Source organism: Prionailurus bengalensis, chromosome E1 (assembly GCF_016509475.1).
Source record: "Prionailurus bengalensis isolate Pbe53 chromosome E1, Fcat_Pben_1.1_paternal_pri, whole genome shotgun sequence".
NCBI classification, from domain to species: Eukaryota; Metazoa; Chordata; class Mammalia; order Carnivora; family Felidae; genus Prionailurus; species Prionailurus bengalensis.
The window spans coordinates 50,120,436-50,139,055 of NC_057347.1; the positions used below are offsets into that span (position 1 = coordinate 50,120,436).

General features: G+C 43.5%; 1 protein-coding gene across 2 annotated transcripts in view; it reads left to right on the forward strand.

The window, feature by feature from the left end:
• The window catches only part of MAP2K6 (mitogen-activated protein kinase kinase 6), a 120,955-nt gene that overhangs the window by 57,634 nt on the left and 44,701 nt on the right, over positions 1-18,620 (forward strand). The window contains exon 1 of one of the 2 annotated variants that reach the window (XM_043585126.1): positions 17,428-17,567. The exons of the other annotated variant lie outside the window; for it this stretch is intronic. The gene's annotated coding sequence lies outside the window, so the exon portion shown is untranslated. Of the gene's footprint in view, positions 1-17,427; positions 17,568-18,620 lie in introns of those variants that run through there. 2 annotated transcript variants of the gene reach the window in all.

Here is an 18,620-nt window from a genome sequence, read left to right on the forward strand (position 1 = left end):
GTCTTATGGGTGGAGGGGAAGGGAAGGAGATGGGAGGTGAGGGATGAGTAGGTAAGAAGAAGTCATTGGACCAAAACGTGGGCAGAAGAGCTCTTCGTGGGCAGAGGACTATGTGTATGCACTGCACAGGGAGCAGGAGCAGCATGGCCAGAGGAAGGGTCAAGACCAAGGTTGGGTGTGTTCAAGGAAAGAGCAATGACTTCTGTTAGGCCGGGTCTTAGTTACTTCTTAGAGGTGGCAGGAGTAGACAGCACAACTAGGGAAGGCTCTTGAGTGCCAGCTTGAGTAATTTGAATTATACTTGGCTGGCAGTTAGGAAGGAGGCAGAGACAGACTTCCTCAAACATTGGGAATTAACCACAGGGGCTGCCTGGTTTTCTCCTGTCCCCACCGCCCGGCTCATTTAGGCCATGTAGGAAGTGACCATAGTTCTGTCCTTCCTGGAGCCACTGGGAGTATCCCGGTGTAACTTCATCATTCCAGAAAAGACATACTGGAGAGTGGGGTGGGCGGGAGCAGGGGGCTAGCTCTGATTACTGTCTTACTTTCAGGGCATAGCTTGGTGCCGATGCGCAGTAGGGAGTGAGTAAATATTTGAGGGGAGGATGAATGAACGGAAGCGGCATGTGTTAATCTCTTCAGTTCCCTTCTTGGTGACATCATTAGCTTACGTGGCCCCTTGGGTAAGACATTGGCCCCTGTTGTGCCAGTGCCAGCTGGGAGGCATCCGTCGGCCAACTACCCAGCTACCACAGAGGGGAGTTTTCTTAGGCTCTGAGTATAAAGACTCTGGGAAGGGTTTTGAGCTGAGCTACCTGTTGAGTGTTCGTGTCTCCACTTTTCTCCCAAGGTCAGAGCAAGCTGTGTTTCAACTTGTGCTTGTAGAAGTGTTTAGTTCACTGAAAAAGCATGTGGTCACGTAAATACTCAGCGGGAAGCCTGGTGTTTCCAGTGATTCCAGCCTCTGCCAAAATATTTCGAACAGGTTGCGTTGTCTGTGGAAAGAGAGCTAATCCCATAGCCAGAGCTACTTATTTGATATGTAAAAAAAAAAAAAAAAAAAAAAAAAAAAAAAAAAAAAAAAAGGCTTAGCCCCAGTTAACGGCTTACTTTTTCCAGGCAGTCTTAAATATTACAGAATTTCAGTACCGCCGGAGAATTTGAACAGTTTCTTGGAGCTTTATGTAACAGGGCTTGACTGACCGTGATAATATTTGGGGAGCCAAGCCCGGGACATGTGCCTTTACCTTCCATAACATTGCTTTGTACACATCCTTGGCTGCCTGCTCTCCCCCCCGCCCTCCCCGATACAGGAGGATCGGGAGCATGAACCTGATATCCCCACACTGAATGTTCTCTTATTTGCTTATAACATGTAGGAATCAAATCGTTTGCAAGACCCAGTCCAGCCCTTCACGGGGCTTCTAGTCTTGAAAGCTAAGCATGCCGAAGGACTTAGTCTCACTTCCTAGCATTTTGCATTTCTGTCTGCTCCTTCATGCTCTTTCACTTTCGTTCCCCAGCACGGGCAGCTCCTCCTGCTGCCTGTGACTCTCTCTGTGCCCCGCCTCTTTGTCATGGGACATTCCGTTCTTCCCACCAGCCTCAACCTGTTTGCAACTTGGCACACAGGGAGAACGCGGCTCGTTGCGCAGCCTTACCCCCTGGGACCATCCTACTTTCAAGCTTTGCAGAGAGCAAAGCTTTGGGCCCAACGGCTTGTGGAGACTGAGACCATTGGGAGACGCAGTAAAGCGTTTAGCTTCAGAGAACACAGTCTTTGGCACACAAGGGGGAGGCGACAGAGGGTAGGATTCCATTTATCCGAAGCGTCAAGGATAGGGAGGTCTCCGGGGACAGAATTTAGGCTGGTGATCGCCTAGGACCAGAGGGAGGGATGGCCTTGGAGGAAAATAAGCCGTGATGGTTAACGGGTATGATGTGTCTTTTGTGGGTGAGAGATATTAGGGAATTGATTGTGGTGATAGCTGCACAAGTCTGTGAGTGTGCTGAAAACCATCGAATTGTACAAATTTATTTATTTGTTTGTTTGTTTATTGTTTATTTATTTTTGAAAGAGAGTGAGAGCGCAAGTGGGGGAGGGGCGGAGAGAGAGGGAGACCCAGAATCCGAAGCAGGCTCCAGGCTCTGAGCTGTCAGCACAGAGCCCGGCGTGGGGCTCGAACCCAGGAACCGGGAGATCATGACCTGAGCCGAAGTCGGATGCTTAACCATCTGAGCCTCCCAGCCGCCCCTCGAATTGTACAATTTAAATAGATGGGGGCGCCTGGGGGGCTCAGTCGGTTAAGTGACTGACTTCGGCTCAGGTCATGATCTCCCGGTTCGTGGGTTCGAGCCCTGCGTCGGGCTCTGTGCTGACAGCTCAGAGCCTGGAGCCTGCTTCAGATTCTTTGTCTCCCTCTCTCTCTGCCTCTCCCCCACTCACATTCTGTCTTTCTCCCTCTCTCAAAAATAATAAAAACACATTGAAAAATTTTAAAAGAATTCGAGCTCTTTAATAACAGACTTGCTGAATTTTCTAGAAGGATGAAATATACAACATACTCCCCACGTGTGAGCTTTGAGACTCATGGATAGTTCTTGAGCTGAGCACCACTTCTGACTCGTTTGCTTCCAGGTTTTATGATGAGCCACTTTGGAATGGAGGAGGTTCTTGGAGGAAATAAGGAAGTTATAGATCACACCTACTTTAGCTTTACATAGTTGAGTGGTCTTTTGGAATGTTCCCTTATGTTTTTCATTAGCTACTTCCTCGGGAGCTTATATACTGCAAGGGTATGTGGTAAAGTTTCACTCGAAACTACAGGAACTTCTTTGCCGACCTATTCTGGCTGTTTCTAATGTTTCTTGGCTCTGTGTTTCCTAGGACCCCATGGGAAATCTTGGCAGAACACCCTGTTATACGTCAATACGGAGTGCCTCTCTCAACTTCCCTTCACACTGAATTTTCTTTTTTTTTTTAATGTTTATTTATTTTTGAGAGAGAGGAAGGGGTTGGGGGGAGGGGCACAGAGGATCCAAAACGGGCTCTGTGCTGACAGCAGAGAGCCTGTTGCAGGACTTGAACCCACAAACATGAGATCCTGACCTGAGCCAAAGTCGGACACTTAACCAACTGAGCCACCCAGGCGCCCCTTGAATTTTCTCTTTGTTGTCACTATTTGTGCCCTTCTTCCTTCTTATGGTAAAGAGAGACCCTCCACTCCTTTCTCTGAGTCCAGCCTTCTCCACTGTGCTATTGATCCCACGCTGCCCGTTGGGAATTTTGCCCCATCATTTCTGTGTACTTCTCTGGCCTCTTTGTCTCTTTCCCCATTGGCTTCTTTGCTCAGCTAGACGGCCGCTCAAATTTCCCATCGTATTTAGAAAGTGGTAACAAATGCACAAAAGAACCCAAACTCCCAAACTTTCTTATTTCTTATTTCTTAGATTCTTATTTCTTCCTCAATATACTATGTGTTGTCTCCCCGCCCACAGTTACCTTTTTTTTTTTTTTTTTGCAAAGTCTGTGTACTTTCCTCATTTATGTGTCCTTTTGACGAAGAGATTGAGTTACAGAGTTGGGAGTCCTGTGCTAAAATTAAGTCTAGAGCATATCCTACCTAGGACAGTTACGGATGTGAGAGAGAAATGGGGTTTCAGCAAGATGGAAAGCAGATTTTCCAAATGGTTTTCCCAGGCATTGTTCCAGAGGCCCGACAACCCCTAGTGGACTCTCATTCTGGTTATGTGGCCAGATGCAGTGAGAGTGTTGATTGTTGGTTGGTTTATTTGTTAAGCACTGCAGAAGGGGGCAGTTTCCTGGAGAAAAAGTACCACCGTTACTCAGAGCCAGGAGTTCTTCCATCATAGAAAATTCCCCCAAGGTATTGGTTGGGATATATTTAGTTTTGTGCATTTATTTTATGTTGAGTGTTGAGGTGTTTGGAATATGATCAGATTTAAGGGTTTCGGTGACCTTGAGTGTTTAGTCCAGCCCAGAACTGGTGAATCTTCTGGTAAAATAGGAGAAACATCAGGCTGAGATGACCATCAGGATGAGCCAATCAAGGAGTCCATTAATGGACTGAAAGCCCCCCACCCACCATTTTTTTTTTTTGTATTGAGAGAGGGGCATCCCCGCACAGCCCAAGTTGCACTAACACAGTGTTTTGCAAACAGAAGCCATAGTGACAGCTTTTAAATAGCCACTTGGCCATTAGCCTCCGCTAAAGCAATTTATGTCAGGTAGGACACAGGCTTATCAATTTTATCAGAACCCCCTTAGGGAAGGAGTGCTGGTCTACGAACATACCACAGAACTATCACACGGTAGACAACTTTATGACATTGTCTATGAAACTGGTATCATGTTCCTCCAAATACCAGAGCTCCATTTAATGAGAAGATTAGCTAGTTTTATCGATGGAATATTTTCTATTTCAGCATCAGGGGAACTACAGTCCAGAAAGGTTAAATAAAATATCTTGGACAACGTTCATGACAATAGAGCTTTTCGACTGAGCCTTGATCTCCTGGTAGGCCTTAGGTCAGGTCACAGTGGTTCCTGGTAAACAGCTTTGTAACCTACATGTGTTATCTCAAGAAGTCTGGGCATCGGGGTAGAAAGTCTGCACAGGGGATTTAACCCAGAACTTTTACTTTCGGATCCCAGATTTTGGGGAGAGCCCGGACACGGGTCGGCAATAATCCCTCTACGAGCTAATGGAAATAGATTTGAGACGGAAAGTAATTGCAATTGAAGGACTGCATATCATTATATTTAATAGGAAAGCCGACTGCTCACATCTGTAAAGCTCCACGTGTCTGGACAAGGGCCTTGAAATGGAATAAGTAATACTCATCCCATGCAGTTGTACTCATCATTAAATTAAGAGCTTATGTGTGAAGCTGAGCACCATGCCTGTATGTAATAAATTCTCAATAAATATTAGTTGCTATTATTATTCTAATGAGCAGTTACTTGTTAATAAGAAAGCACCTAGGGGCCCCAGGGCAGGTCAGTCGGTTAAGCGTCCAACTCTTGATCTCGGCTCAGGTCATGATCTCACTGTTGGTGAGTTTGAGCCCAAGCGTCGGGCTCTGCTCTGACAGCACGGAGCCTGCGTGGGATCATCTCTCTCTGCTTCTCCCTCCCTCCATCCCTCTCTCTCTCTCTCTCTCTCTCTCTCAAAATAAACAAACATTAAAAAAAATTAAAAAAAAAAAAAGAACGCACCTGCCAAAAATGGTAGAGTAGCCTGACATGGCAATTTTCAGCGTTCAACTATCCAACACAGTTGTATCCACTGGCCCTGCATATGTTTTGCTTAGCCTGTGTCATTCCACCAAGGTGAGATACAGATATTCCCATTTTAAGGATGAGGCTTAGATTAATACCTTCTCACGAGCCATTAAAGCTGGCTCGGGGAAGTTGTCTAGAGAACAGTGTGTAAGAGACCTCACAGAGTCTATTTAAATTTACACGTTTCACTCCCATTTCTGATCACGTGGGTGATCACGTGGGAACAGTCTCCTGGTGCGGTAAGGAAGTTATATACTTTTTTGGGTGCTGAGTCTTGGACATTAACCGATTTACATGTTTCACGGTGACTGACTGCCTGGAACAATTTCTAGACTTATTACCCAAGACTAGAGAACTCCACTTTTTTTGACACCTTGAGTTATAGCGCTGCCTGAAGCAATAATTGTTAATTACGGTGACAATGGCTTATTCAGAGTTAGAAACTGAGGGCCTGAAGTCTTTCTATGGCACTGTGGAATTTTCCCTAAAGGGTCCCACAGGATCTGACATAGTATTGAAATACGAGTAGATTCACATCAAGAACTCTGCTTTGGAATTAAGTTGATTGCTTTTGTATGTTAGCATTCTCCTCTTGGAAAATCACATTTAAATTTCGTGGTGTTCTCAAAGCTATTTCTTGGTCTCTGTTTTTTAACGGACCGCCGTGAACCTCTACCGAGGAGTGTGCCCAGGGGAAAATGCACTAAGCCAGGAGAGTGCGTTGACTATGGTTTGCAAAACAGGACTCTCAGACCGACCATCCTCCCTGGAAAACAAAGGTGACTTAGACATTGCAGAAGCAACCTTAGTGCAAAGGATTATACTGATATTTTTTTTCCAGGCTGGAAGGTTAGAGTTGCACGGTGAAGGATCCTGACATAGTTTTTTGATGTTGTTTTGGCCACGGTTTCTTTACATTCTTGTTTCTTGTTGGCAGGGGGCATAAGGGATTCCAGAATGAGCCACAGGCCTGGAGAAAGGGCTGCATTTCTTAGAAGTTTTCCTCTGAGATGGCATCCAGTTAGAACTGGAAGCCTTCCAGTTCAGCATTCATTCCTTCTTTGTTCCAGCGAAGGGCATCCACCGAGGAGTGGGATGGCTCTGTCTACCCATACCCACTCCTTCTAGTTTGCAGTTAGCTTCTCAGTGTCGCTTGTTTTGTCCCCTTTTATTGTCAAGGCTTTCTAGGTGTTTCTATGACCACCAGGATTGTAGGATCACAGGATGCTCTGGGAGTCCTGCAGCAGACGCAGTTAATAAGGAAATAAAGGGAATGAAAATGAAGGATAAAAGAAGGGGGAAAAGACAGAAAAGTAAGAAATCTATTTGGTAGAGAGTGGGGCAGCTTGGGTGTGGTAGGAGAGACACTGGGTAAGTTTTGAAAGAGAATTTGATAAACTTCAGTGTCCATTTCTAACACTTCACTGTATTAGTTTCTTGCAGCTGCTGTAACAAATTACTGCAAACTTGGTTGCTTAAAACAATAGAAATTTATTCTGTCTTACTTCTGAAGGCCAAAGTCTGAAATCAAGGCGTGGGCAGGCCAGGCTCCGTCCAGAGGCTCTGGGAGAGAATGGGAGAGAATCCTTTCCTTGCTTTGTGTAGCTTCTGGGAGCTGCCGGCATGCCTGGGACTGTGGCTTCCTTACTCCAGTCTCTGCCTCCATCTTCTCTGGGCAAGTTGAACCTCCCCTTTCCTCTCGTTGTAAGGACACTTCTGATGGCCTGTAGGGCCCACCTGGATAATCCAGGATAATCTCCTCATCTCAAAATCCTTAATTTAATCACATCTGCAAAAGTGTTACTAGGGTAGTATTCACAGGTGCCAAGGATTAGGATACGGGCACATCTTGGGAACCTTTGGTAGCCTACTCCCCTCACTAAAATGTGAACAGTTATATACTTCTACGAATGAATTAAACCAAACATACTTTTTTTAAGGTGGAAGGCTAAAAGTTTTCTTCGAGTCAGGATCAAGTGAAGATGTCTGCAGTGACCATTACATTTAATTATTTTTTGACATGGAAGCCAATGAACTTATAGAAGAGGTATACATGTTAAAAAGGTATATAAGATTAATGGAGGAACAAAGGGACAGATCAACAGGTGGCATTGGGACAACTATCTAACAGGCGGTTTTGGGGAAGAGGAAACAATGTTCTTGCCTTATAAAAAGGCAGAGGCCACTGGGGTGCCTGGGTGGCTCAGTCAGTTGAGTGTCTGACTTCGGCTCAGGTCATGATCTCACAGTCTGTGGGTTTGAGCCCCAAGTCGGGCTCTGTGCTTACAGCTCAGAGCCTGGAGCCTGCTTCGGATTCTGTGTCTCCCTCTCTCTCCCCTCCCCTGCTCACGCTCTGCCTCTCTCTCTCAAAAATAAATAAACATTAAAAAGTTTTTAAAAAACGCAGAGGATGGAAAGGAATGCAAAAATTTTTAATTTTGTATAATCGAAAGGGGAGAAAAGCCCAAACATTGTGTGTGTATGTGTGTGTGTGTGTGTGTGTGTGTGTGTTGCAATACAAACTTCCAAAGGGACAATGTCTTCTCTTATAAATAAAATAATAATAATAATACTAATATAAAAGTGAGCAAATAGTTTGAATGGGCAGTTCATAGACAAATACAGATATCAGTAGACATACAAAAATATTTGTTAATATATTTGTTAACTGTGCTAAATATTTAAAAAATGTGATTAAAAACAATGAGGGGGGCGCCTGGGTGGCGCAGTCGGTTAAGCGTCCGACTTCAGCCAGGTCACAATCTCGCGGTCCATGAGTTCGAGCCCCGCGTCAGGCTCTGGGCTGATGGCTCGGAGCCTGGAGCCTGTTTCCGATTCTGTGCCTCCCTCTCTCTCTGCCCCTCCCCCGTTCATGCTCTGTCTCTCTCTGTCCCCCCCAAAAAAAATAAATAAATAAAACGTTGAAAAAAAAATTAAAAAAAAAAAACAAAAAAAACCAATGAGGTACTCTTGTTTACTTATCAAACTGACAAAGATTAAAAAGTTTGTTGAATACCAAGTGTTGTTGAGGGATTATTTATTTATTTCTTCCTTTTTCCATTAAGAGTTGAAGATAGTTTACTAGGATGCATATAATTCAGCAATTTAGCATAAATAAAAAGTAAATGAGGTCACCTGTGAGGGAGTCTTGCCAAGCAAAAAAAGTCATGTTTGAATCTGATTGAGCTCTAACTTACAGAGGAGTGTGGGAATCAACAAGGGATAAGATCAGCAGAACCCAGTGGGAAGCTTTATAGAACAAATGGTCAGATCTTTTCAACAAAATGATTTCATGTAGAGGGAGGGGTAGATAATAAGAAGTGGAGAGGGAGCTTATAGACGAAGAGAGAAGAAATTTTATCAAGCAGTCATAAAATATGGACCTAATTTGGATATTGATTCAAACACACCATAATTTAACACTATTTGAGATATTTATGAGACCATTAGAATTTTGAACACTGAGTAGATATTAAGAAATTATTTATTCACATGCGATGACACTCTTTGTGGTTATGTTTTTTTTTAATAGTCAATTTCTTTTGGAGATATTAGGTAACATATTTATGTACAAAATGATTTGTTGTCTGGGAAGGTGGGTGGGTATAAGTGAAACAAAATTGGCCATGAGTTGATATTTGTTGAAGCTGGGGAATGGGTTCATGCGAGTTGATTACAATTGTTTTGTTTACTTTCATGTGTATCTAAGATGCTCCGTTATAAAATGTTATTAAAGGGGTAGATAAGACACAAACAGAAAATACTTACTTGGGGGCGCCTGGGTGGCTCAGTTGGTTGAGCATCCGATTTCGGCTCACGTCATGATCTTACGGCTGGTGGGTTCAAGCCCCGTGTCAGGCTCTGTGCTGACAGCTCGGACCTTGGAGCCCCGAGCCTGCTTCGGATTCTGTGTCTCCCTCTGTCTCTGTCCCTCCCCTGCTCATGCTCTGTCTGTCTCTCTCAAAAATAAATAAACATTCCAAAAAAAATTAAAAAAAAAAAAAGAAAATACTTACTTGGGCACAAATATGAATATGAGTCCCAGTTTGGCCCTAAGCTTTAAAAAAGTTTTTTTTTTAAATATTTATTTATTTTTGAGAAAGAGAGAGAACATGAGTGTGAACAGGGGTGAGGCAGAGAGAGAGAAGGAGACACAGAATCCCAAGCAGGCTCCAGGCTTCGAGCTGTCAGCACAGAACCTGACGCGGGGCTCGAACTCACAAGCCATGAGATCATGAAATGAGCTGAAGTCAGGCACTTAATGGACTGAGCCACCCAGGTGTCCCGGGTTTTTAGCCATCAACCCAAGGATGGAAACACAAAGGAAAACATTCATGTCATCCATAGGGAGAGATTGATCAATTATACAGAAGAAACCAACTCTTCTAATTATTGATGACACACATTTTTTTCTAAGAGTCTTTATAAAGAGGGCATCACATAAGGTCATGAAATATATCCCTACAGAGATGAATATCAGATGCTTCTTTTTAAGGTGTACCTTCTTTCATGGGTAAATGATATCATGGTAGAATGTAGTTCAAGAGGAAAAGTGGGGTGAAATCAGGAGAGAGGCAGGATGGACTCTGCACTGGTTAACACTCTAAGAAGGATTATAGACGAAGGACTTTCCTGTGTTATTTCTTTGCATCTCAGCCTTCATGCAGCTGGTGGAATCAAAGTTACTCCTCTGTAGTTTTCCTTGGCTAGAAGGGAGGTGATCACATTGCTATTAAAAGTATGACCTTGGACCAGAGGGGGAAAAATAATCCATTTCTCCCAAGGAAAAAAAAAATTCAACCCTCTTATTCACTATCCCTCTATTTTAAGTATTAAAAGAGAATTTTCTGTTGTTCAGTAGCTATTTAATAAAATCTTTATGTTTTGGAAAATTTCACGTATTCACAGGCACCCAGGACAATGAATTACCATGTATCTGTCACTTAGCTTCGACAATTCCCAACTCATGGCTAATCTTATTTCATCTATAGCTCCCCTCCCCACCCCTACTCCACCATATTATTTTGAAGCAAACTCTACAACCATATTATTTCATTTGGAGACATTTCAGTATTTATCTCTAAAATATGAGTGCTAATTTTAAACCTAAACTAAAATTTAGTGCACCATTTTGAAAAGGTGAAACACGTCACTAAATTTCTCGGCAACCCCTTGCCACATTTTTATTTCAAAGTGGTACTTTAACATTCGTATGACTACATTTCCTTTCAGTAGAGACTCATGAATGAATCAGCCCATAAATGAGGAAGATGAGCACAGACATTGGGGATTCCCCACCTAACCACTGCCTGCCTCCTACCTTCACTCGGGGCCCAGACCACAAGTGAAGGGCATTGGCTGTGATTTGCTTTTACATTCCTTCAAGAACACATAGTCAGCATCAAACCGTTAACACGAGAACATGCTTCAGTTCAACCCAGTCTGAAAAAAAAAAAGAGCTTCGATCACCTGAGGTTGTAAGAAGAGTCTTCTGAGTGCTTTCATTCTTTGAAAATATGGCCATTTCCGAATGAGTTGATGGTGCTGCTCTGAACACATTGGCTTATTCCTCTTTGGTACATCCACCAATTCTCTGTGTGTTTCACTGATGCTTCATTCACATCTCATTCTGTCAAAATGGTCTCGCCTTGTCTGCCTTCCATTCTCTTGTTCTTTTTGTTTCTCAGCCTCTCATCCAACTCTCTACTTTGTTTTGTTTTGTTTTTGACTCTCTACCTTTGTTGGTCACTCCCAGGTGTGCATATTCCCCGCCCTCACCCCCCACCTTAAGCTCCATTTGTCTGCTTGAAATTTGTCACAGTCCCGTCACCCCCACCCCAGCATCTTAGACTTTACTTGTCAGAATTGGGACTCATTGTCTTCCTTCTCCACCACCCATCCCAACTGGCCTTGACCTTCTTCTTTCACTTAATTTCATTTAGGTGTAAAAAAGCCAAATTACTACTACTGGTGTTACTGCTGTTACTGCTTATCTTCTGATCTTCCACACCTCTAATCCAGTAAATTACCAGAGCCTATGGGTTTTGCCTCCATAAAGTTTATTAGTTTTTTTAATGTTTATTTATTTTTGAAGGGGAGAGAGAGAGAGAGAGAGAGGCAGAGAGAGAGAAGGAGACCCAGAATCTGAAGTAGGCTCTAGGCTCTGAGCTGTCATCATAGAGCCCGACGTGGGGTTCAAACCTACGAACTGCGAGATCATGACCTGACCCAGTCAGATGCTTAACCGACTGAACCACCCAGGTGCCCCCTCCATAAGGTTTAAGTAGCTTATTTATCAGTCAGATGGCTGTGGTCTCTGCCTCTGACTTCTTGGGTCTAGTGCTTGCCCCGTGCCTGGGTAGGACATGGTGGATGGCTTTGAAGAGTTGGCATTCGAGTGCAAGGCATGGGTGAACAGATGGATTCAGTCAATCAGTATAGGAAAAGAGACATCCAGACTGCTGTGACCACAGAGAGGAGGAGCATTTATTCTAATTTTTTTTTTTTTTTATGGAAGTCTCCCAGAAAGAGAATATGCCTGAGTTGAGTGTTCAAGTTGACCAGTAGAGACAGGTGATGACAACATTCCAGGGAAAATATAAGCCGAGACCTGGAAGCTTAAAACACCCAGGTGTGTGTATATGTGTGTGTGTGTGTGTGTGCGTGTGTGTGTGTGTGTGTGTGTGTGTGTCTGTTTGTGTCTGTGTGTGTCCCACAGTTTCAAAATAGTCTGCAGATGTAAGATTCACCTTGTTACGTTATTTTTTTTGAAATGTGGATGACCTAACGTGACCTCCTCAACTGGATAACATAGCTGACTTCCCTTCTTAAATATGAAATTTAAAGATTATTAGTTTTGGGCTTTCAGTCTTTGGCTGAATATACCACGGTGCCTTCTCTCCACCACTAGGAGCTCATGCTCACTCTGCTTAGAGCATCACTGTTGCATTTCTGTGTTCTGGTTGTCAATATCCTACCCATTATTTTTTTTAAAAACTTTTTATAATGAAAACATTTAAATATGTTAAAAGAAGACCTATTGTATAATAAATCCTCATGTACCCTTAAAGCCTACCAGTGATCAAAGGACCACCTAAAATATCACTTTCTCCATGAGACCATTTGTTTTTCATTTCCCTCATCGGCTTTGAACCTCCTGTGTATTCATGGTGTGATAGTTGTCATGTAATACTCTGATAGTACAGGAACTGGGTTTTCTTATCCCCTGACTCTTTCAGAGCAGAGTTTGTAGCTTGATGAACTTTTTGTTCCTTGCAATGTCTACTTTTGGTGAATTATTAACAGTTTTGGCTCGAAGATATAGAGAGCCTGGTCAGGAGCTCCATGTGGAATTTCTTACTGGCTAGAAAGAACTGACTGGTGATGGGGGAAGGACCAGGAACTGAGGGGAGAGTGACCTTGTCCTCATGAAGAGAGAAAAGGTGAAAAAAAGGAAACACTTTACTTAAACATACCCTTGACAAGGGGTTGTTAACCCTGGCTGGAATCTTCAATCACTTGGGGAGATTAAAAAAAAAAAAAGAAAAGTATGTAACGCAGCCGCTTTGGAAAACAGTTTGGCAGTTTCTTGCAAGACTAACGTAGTCTTACCATATCCTGAAATCACACTCCTTGTTATTTACCCAAAGGAATTAAAAACTTGTGTCCACACAAAAACCTGCGCACAGATGTTTATTTTTCATAATATTATGAAATGATAATTATGGGATCATTATTCATAATTGGCAAAACTTGGAAGCGACAGATGCCTGTCAGTGGATGAATGGATTAACGAACTGGGGCACATCCAGACAATGGAATATTATTCAGTGCTAACAAGGAAGAAGCTACCAAGCCATGAAAAGACACAGAAGAACCTTCAAGGAATATCACTAAGTGAAAGAAGCCAGTCAGTATGATTCCAACTGTATGCCATCCTGCAAAAGGCAAAACTATGGAGACAGTAAAAGGATCCGTGGTTGCCAGGGGTTGGGGAGAGGAAGGAACAAACAGGCAGAGCACAGAGGGCTTTTAGGACAGTGAAAGTACTCTGTATGATACTGTAGTGATATCCATGCATATCTGTAAATGTCATATATATCAGTATACCTGTCAGTATACATGTGTCCAAACCCATAGAATGTACAATACCAGGAGTGAACCCTAATGTAAACCGTGGACTTTGGAGTGATAATGATGCATCAGTGTAAATTCATCACATGTAACAAACCCATCACTCTGATGGGGGGGTTGTTGATGTTGGTGAGGCTGTGCACCTATGGGGGCAGAGAGTATATGGGAAATCTCCGTGCCTTCCCTTCCCTTCGATTTTCTTATGAGCTTAAAACTGCTTAAAAAAGATAAGCCCTTTATAAAAAAAAAAAAGATACGGATTCTGAGGCCTCGCTTCCAGAGATCCTGAATGCTAGAGCTGAAATAGTTCCCATGGTCAGTGGGAACCGAGAGAATATGCTTCAGAATCAACGAGATGTTTGAAAAATGTAGGTTTTTTTAATTAAAAAAATTTTAATGTTTATTTATTTTTGAGATAGAGAGAGCGAGAGCAGGAGAGGGGCAGAGAGAGAGAGAGAGGGAGACGCAGAATTCGAAGCAGACTCCAGACTCTGAGCTGTCAGCACAGAGCCCGACGCGGGGCTCGAACTCACGAACTGCGAGATCATGACCTGAGCCGAAGTTGGAGGCCTCGCCAACTGAGCCACCCAGGCATCTTGAAAAATGTAGTTTTAATATAAATAACATAAGAGAGGAAGAACAGAGGACATCTGAAGAAACATGCTCCCCATACAGGGAACATTCTATTTAGCTCATATTTTAAAAATTTTAGCACAAACATGGAAGGGAGAACAGAAGCTAGTACATATTGAGCACCTGTTATATGTTAGACCCTGCTAGATATCCTCACATATTTTGTGCCAGCTGAGTCCCTCCGTGACCTGAGCCTCTCATCTTACATTTGCAGGTGTGGAAACGGGGTTTAAGACATATTTTCAAGCTCACCGTGTTAATAAGTGGCACAGCTGGGATTTAAAATGAGGTCTATTGGTGTTGAAGTTTCTGCTATTTCTACTCCAGCCTGTTATTTTTGTTTTTTTTCTGAAGGGCTCACTCAATCCTAATGTTCAAAACAGTTGAGAAAAGAACAAATATTCAGCCCCCAAGTTTTTATGATGTGCAGGCACTGGACATCATACGGCATTGCTGTCGTAATGGAACTTCTATTGGGAAGATACATACTAAATAAGTAATAAATGCAGAAGTAAATACATAAATGCAAAAATAATGTGACATTGTGAGACGTGGTATGAGGAATAGAAGTGGAAGACAGTCGTGCAGATCTGTTTGAGACAGTGGACGGTTTTTTAAATGGCTTAATCTATTAGTTTCCGGTGTGTAATATAGTGATTCAACAATTCTATACATTACTCAGTGCTCGTCATGATAAGTGTGGTCTTTAGTCCCCATCATCTGTTTCCCTTATCTTCTTCCCGTCCCCCCTGCCCAGCTCCCTTCTGGTAACCATCAGTCTGTTTTTTAGAGGTAAGAGTCTGTTTCTTGATTTCTCTCTTTCTCTTTCCTTTTGTTGGTTTTGTTTCTTAAATTCTACATATGCGTGATATCGTATGGTATTTGTCTTTCTCTGACTTATTTCACTTAGCATTATACTCTCCAGCTCCATCCATGTCATTGTTAATGGCAAGATTTTATTCTTTTTTATGGCTAAATAATATTCCATTGTGTGTGTGTGTGTGTGTGTGTGTGTGTGTGTGTGTGTGTCCGTGTGTGTGTGTGTATAAAACATCTTCTTTATCCACTATTCTGTCAGTGGACATTTGGGCTGCTTCCATAGGTTGACTCTTGTAGATAATGCTGTAATAAACACAGTGGTGCATGTATCCTTTTGAATTAGTGTTTTTGTATTCTTTAGGTAGTGTGATTACTGGATCATAGCATCGTTCCATTTTTAACTTTTTAAAAAAAGTTTACTTATTTATTTTGAGAGAGAGAGAGAGAGAGTATGTGTGTGTGTGTGTGTGTGTGTGTGTGTGTGTGCGTGAGTGGGGGAGGGGAAGAGAGAGAAGGAGAGAGAGAGAGAGAGAGAGAGAGAGAGAGAGAGAGAGAGAGATTCCCAAGCAGGCTCCGCACTGTCAGCGTAGAGCCTGATGCAGGACTCAGTCCCACCAACCACGGGATCATGACCTAAGCCAAAACCAACAGTTGGATGCCTAACTGACTGAGCCACTCAGGCAGCCCTCTCAACTTTTTGAGGAACCTTCATACTGTCTTCCAGAGTGGCTTCACCAGTTTGCATTCCCACCAACAGAGACAGAGTGGACGGACATTTTTAACTAAAATGGAAGGGGTTCGGTAAAGTGCGTCAGGTTCACATTGTAGGTGAGATGCTGGAATGTGAAAGCCGGATGCATGACCCTTAAGCGGTGTTCAGAAAGGTCTGGGAGGGGGTTCTGCGGGCCATGTGATATGAGAGCTGGATGTGGAAGTTTGGGTTCCCGTCCACAAGGGCGCCAGAGCCTTCTAGGCAGAGGCAGTACAAAGATAAAGGCAAGGTCCCGGGAAATCCACCTCCCTCCTTGAAATCAAAATGACTGCGTGTTTTAACACGAGCTTTTTGGGCTTTCTTTCTCTAAATTTTATGTAATTCTGAAGAACTTCGGCATGCCGGCTAGAGCCTCAGGGGTGGGTGCGAGCCGGGGGTTTGGAGGAACAGGAGCATCGGCGTCCTACCGCTGTTGTCAAGCCAGCTTTCCCTCTGCACTCCCTTCCCGCTGCTCCATTAGTTGCTTTGCGTCTGATCATCGCCATTTAATAACATTCAATGACACTTCTCTGCCGATCTCAGTGCCAGCTACCCTTGGGACTTGAGCCTAGATGCAAGTATGAAGGAGAGGGCAGCCAAGGCCTCCAGGTTGCCAGTGACTTGGCTGGAAACCCCATTGACGTTGGGAAACAGATTTTTAAAATAAATCTGGCCCTGGAAGCCATGCCATCCTTTTGTAAAGCTGTGTCAATAACCGTAAACCGTCATAATCATGCCCCCCCTCGCACCCCCAGCCCTCGGCCGAGCTGACACATATTTAGGCGTCAGCCTATCCTTACGATGCCACCTTCTGTTGACCCTGTGGGATTCTCTTGCTGTTTGGGTTGGCACTGGAGCACAGTCTTCTGTTTTATGTAATAAAGCACATGAGAGAAGCTCTTTGTGCGTAGCCTGTCCGCGTGGGTACCGAGCAAGAGGTCTGGTACACCCCATCATTTTCAGGATGGCCGAAGCTAGCGAACATTTCTGTGGCCTGGGAAATGTTTGCGAGCTCTTGGCAAGGCTTTTAGGCTCCAGTGCCATTTTGCTCCGGGCCAGGATCGTAACGACCCCGGCTTCGGTTTAAGATGAATTTCTGCAAATGTGTGTGTGTGTGGCGGGACTGCGTTTTCAAAGAAAACAAGCGACGGGTGTGATACAGGCTGATGTAATCTAGCACTGCCTATGCCCAGCCAAGCCAACGAGGCTTACCCTTTGCAGATTGTACCAGTAAGAGGGCAGAGTTTGTTGAGGTCTGCAGGAATACACAGAATTCTCTCTCTCTGAGAAGGTGGTTCTGACCATGTGACACCACACAGAGCCTATTTCCTGATACGTTTATGTTTTTGTTTTTGCTTTAGGCTATCAAAAGAGACAGCCACTTAACATACTTGGGCACTTAGCTGTATTAATTCGTATGGTCTCCTTGCCTAATTTTTTTTTTTTTAACGTGTTAAACGTTAGCATCAGGTGTTGGCAGCCTTGCGGGGGGAACAGATTGCTTAGAAATAAACACAGCTGGAAACTGACCATGTATTGTTTTTCTTCCTTTTAAGAAATGAAAGAGGCATTTGTAGAAAGGCTGGAGAATGCGGTCCTGGCCAGAATTACTTTATAGATTTATCCTTCCAAGTCTAGCTAATGATTAACATCACACCTCGGTGTCTAAATGGACCCACTTTCCTTCTTTCTCTGTGAAGTTGGCGGTTTGCTGGGAACAATAAACTCAGAGAGGTTTGCTGCGATCCGCACTGGGGAGGGTGGAGTCTGTTCAGTTCTGCTTCCCTCTGCTGAAGTGTGGTCTTCAGCACTAAGCAAAGAATGCCTCGTGTGTGGTGTTCTTCTGCTAGTCTTGCTTGCAGCCTTGCAAACCTCATCAGAGTCACTTCTGGCCTCTTACTGGGCTCCTCCTTCAGTGATGGGCAAGTAAGTGAATTATGGAATGTTGGTGCCTGTGTCTGTGATTTTTGTTTTATTTGATGCACTATCAGAAATGAAGGCGGGATGTATACCAACCGCGTAATTCAACCAGCTTTTGTGTCCCCTGCAACTGTTTCGCTGGCTGCTGTCAGAGAAGAGGGAGCCTTCTCTTCTTACACCTGGAAGACTTTATTTTTGTTGTGGTCCTTTATTCCTTTAGTCTCTGTGCCCAAAGGTTGCTCTCTCTTTCTCTCGTAATATTACTCTTTCTTTGTATAGACGTTTCGATGATTTGTTGAGCTATAGTATAATAATGAATGGCTAATAATTAATTGCTGTGATGGAATGATTCATCGCTCTGTTTGTTTTTCAAAGGCAGTTTGTCCCATAAATAGCTCTCTCTCTCTCTCTCTCTCAACATCTATCTTAAGAGCTGAGTAAGAAATGAAGAAGCGAGAGATGTAGGAATTTCAGAGTAACTTTTGCTTTTGGTTTGCTTACGTGGCAACCATGCCTTTTTCACAGGCGAAATGTATTTGGCTTTTGTTTTATTTTGTTTTCACTGAGAGGGCTACAGGGTTGTAGTCGCTGGGAGATCTGAATTACCTGTCGCCTGTGTTGGAGTATAGATGTAGTTATCTGGACAAATGGAATTTGCCATTCATTCCTCACTGGAGTATCCCATTTAAAATAGCAATCGTTATCTATTTGACTGAGGCTCATGGATAGGAATTGTTGGAATTAGGCCATTCATCTATTTGGATTTTCACCATCAGATCCAGCTACTTAACATTCTTGGTATACAGCACAGCCCTGTGTATTGTCTACCCATATGTATGGACACAGTTCGTTGCGTTGCCTAACTGACTAACATAGTAACATGTGCTAAGCGGCCTTCCAAACTCCGGGAGGAGGAGGCGAATAGTGAGTCTTGAGTCTTATAAAACACACAGGTAAGCCCAAAGGAGGAGAGAGTCGAGAAGACCTGTTACAATGAAGGTGGACCCAAAAGGCTTTCTCTGCATTGACCACTGCCAAGCATATTTTTTCTTGCCTTTA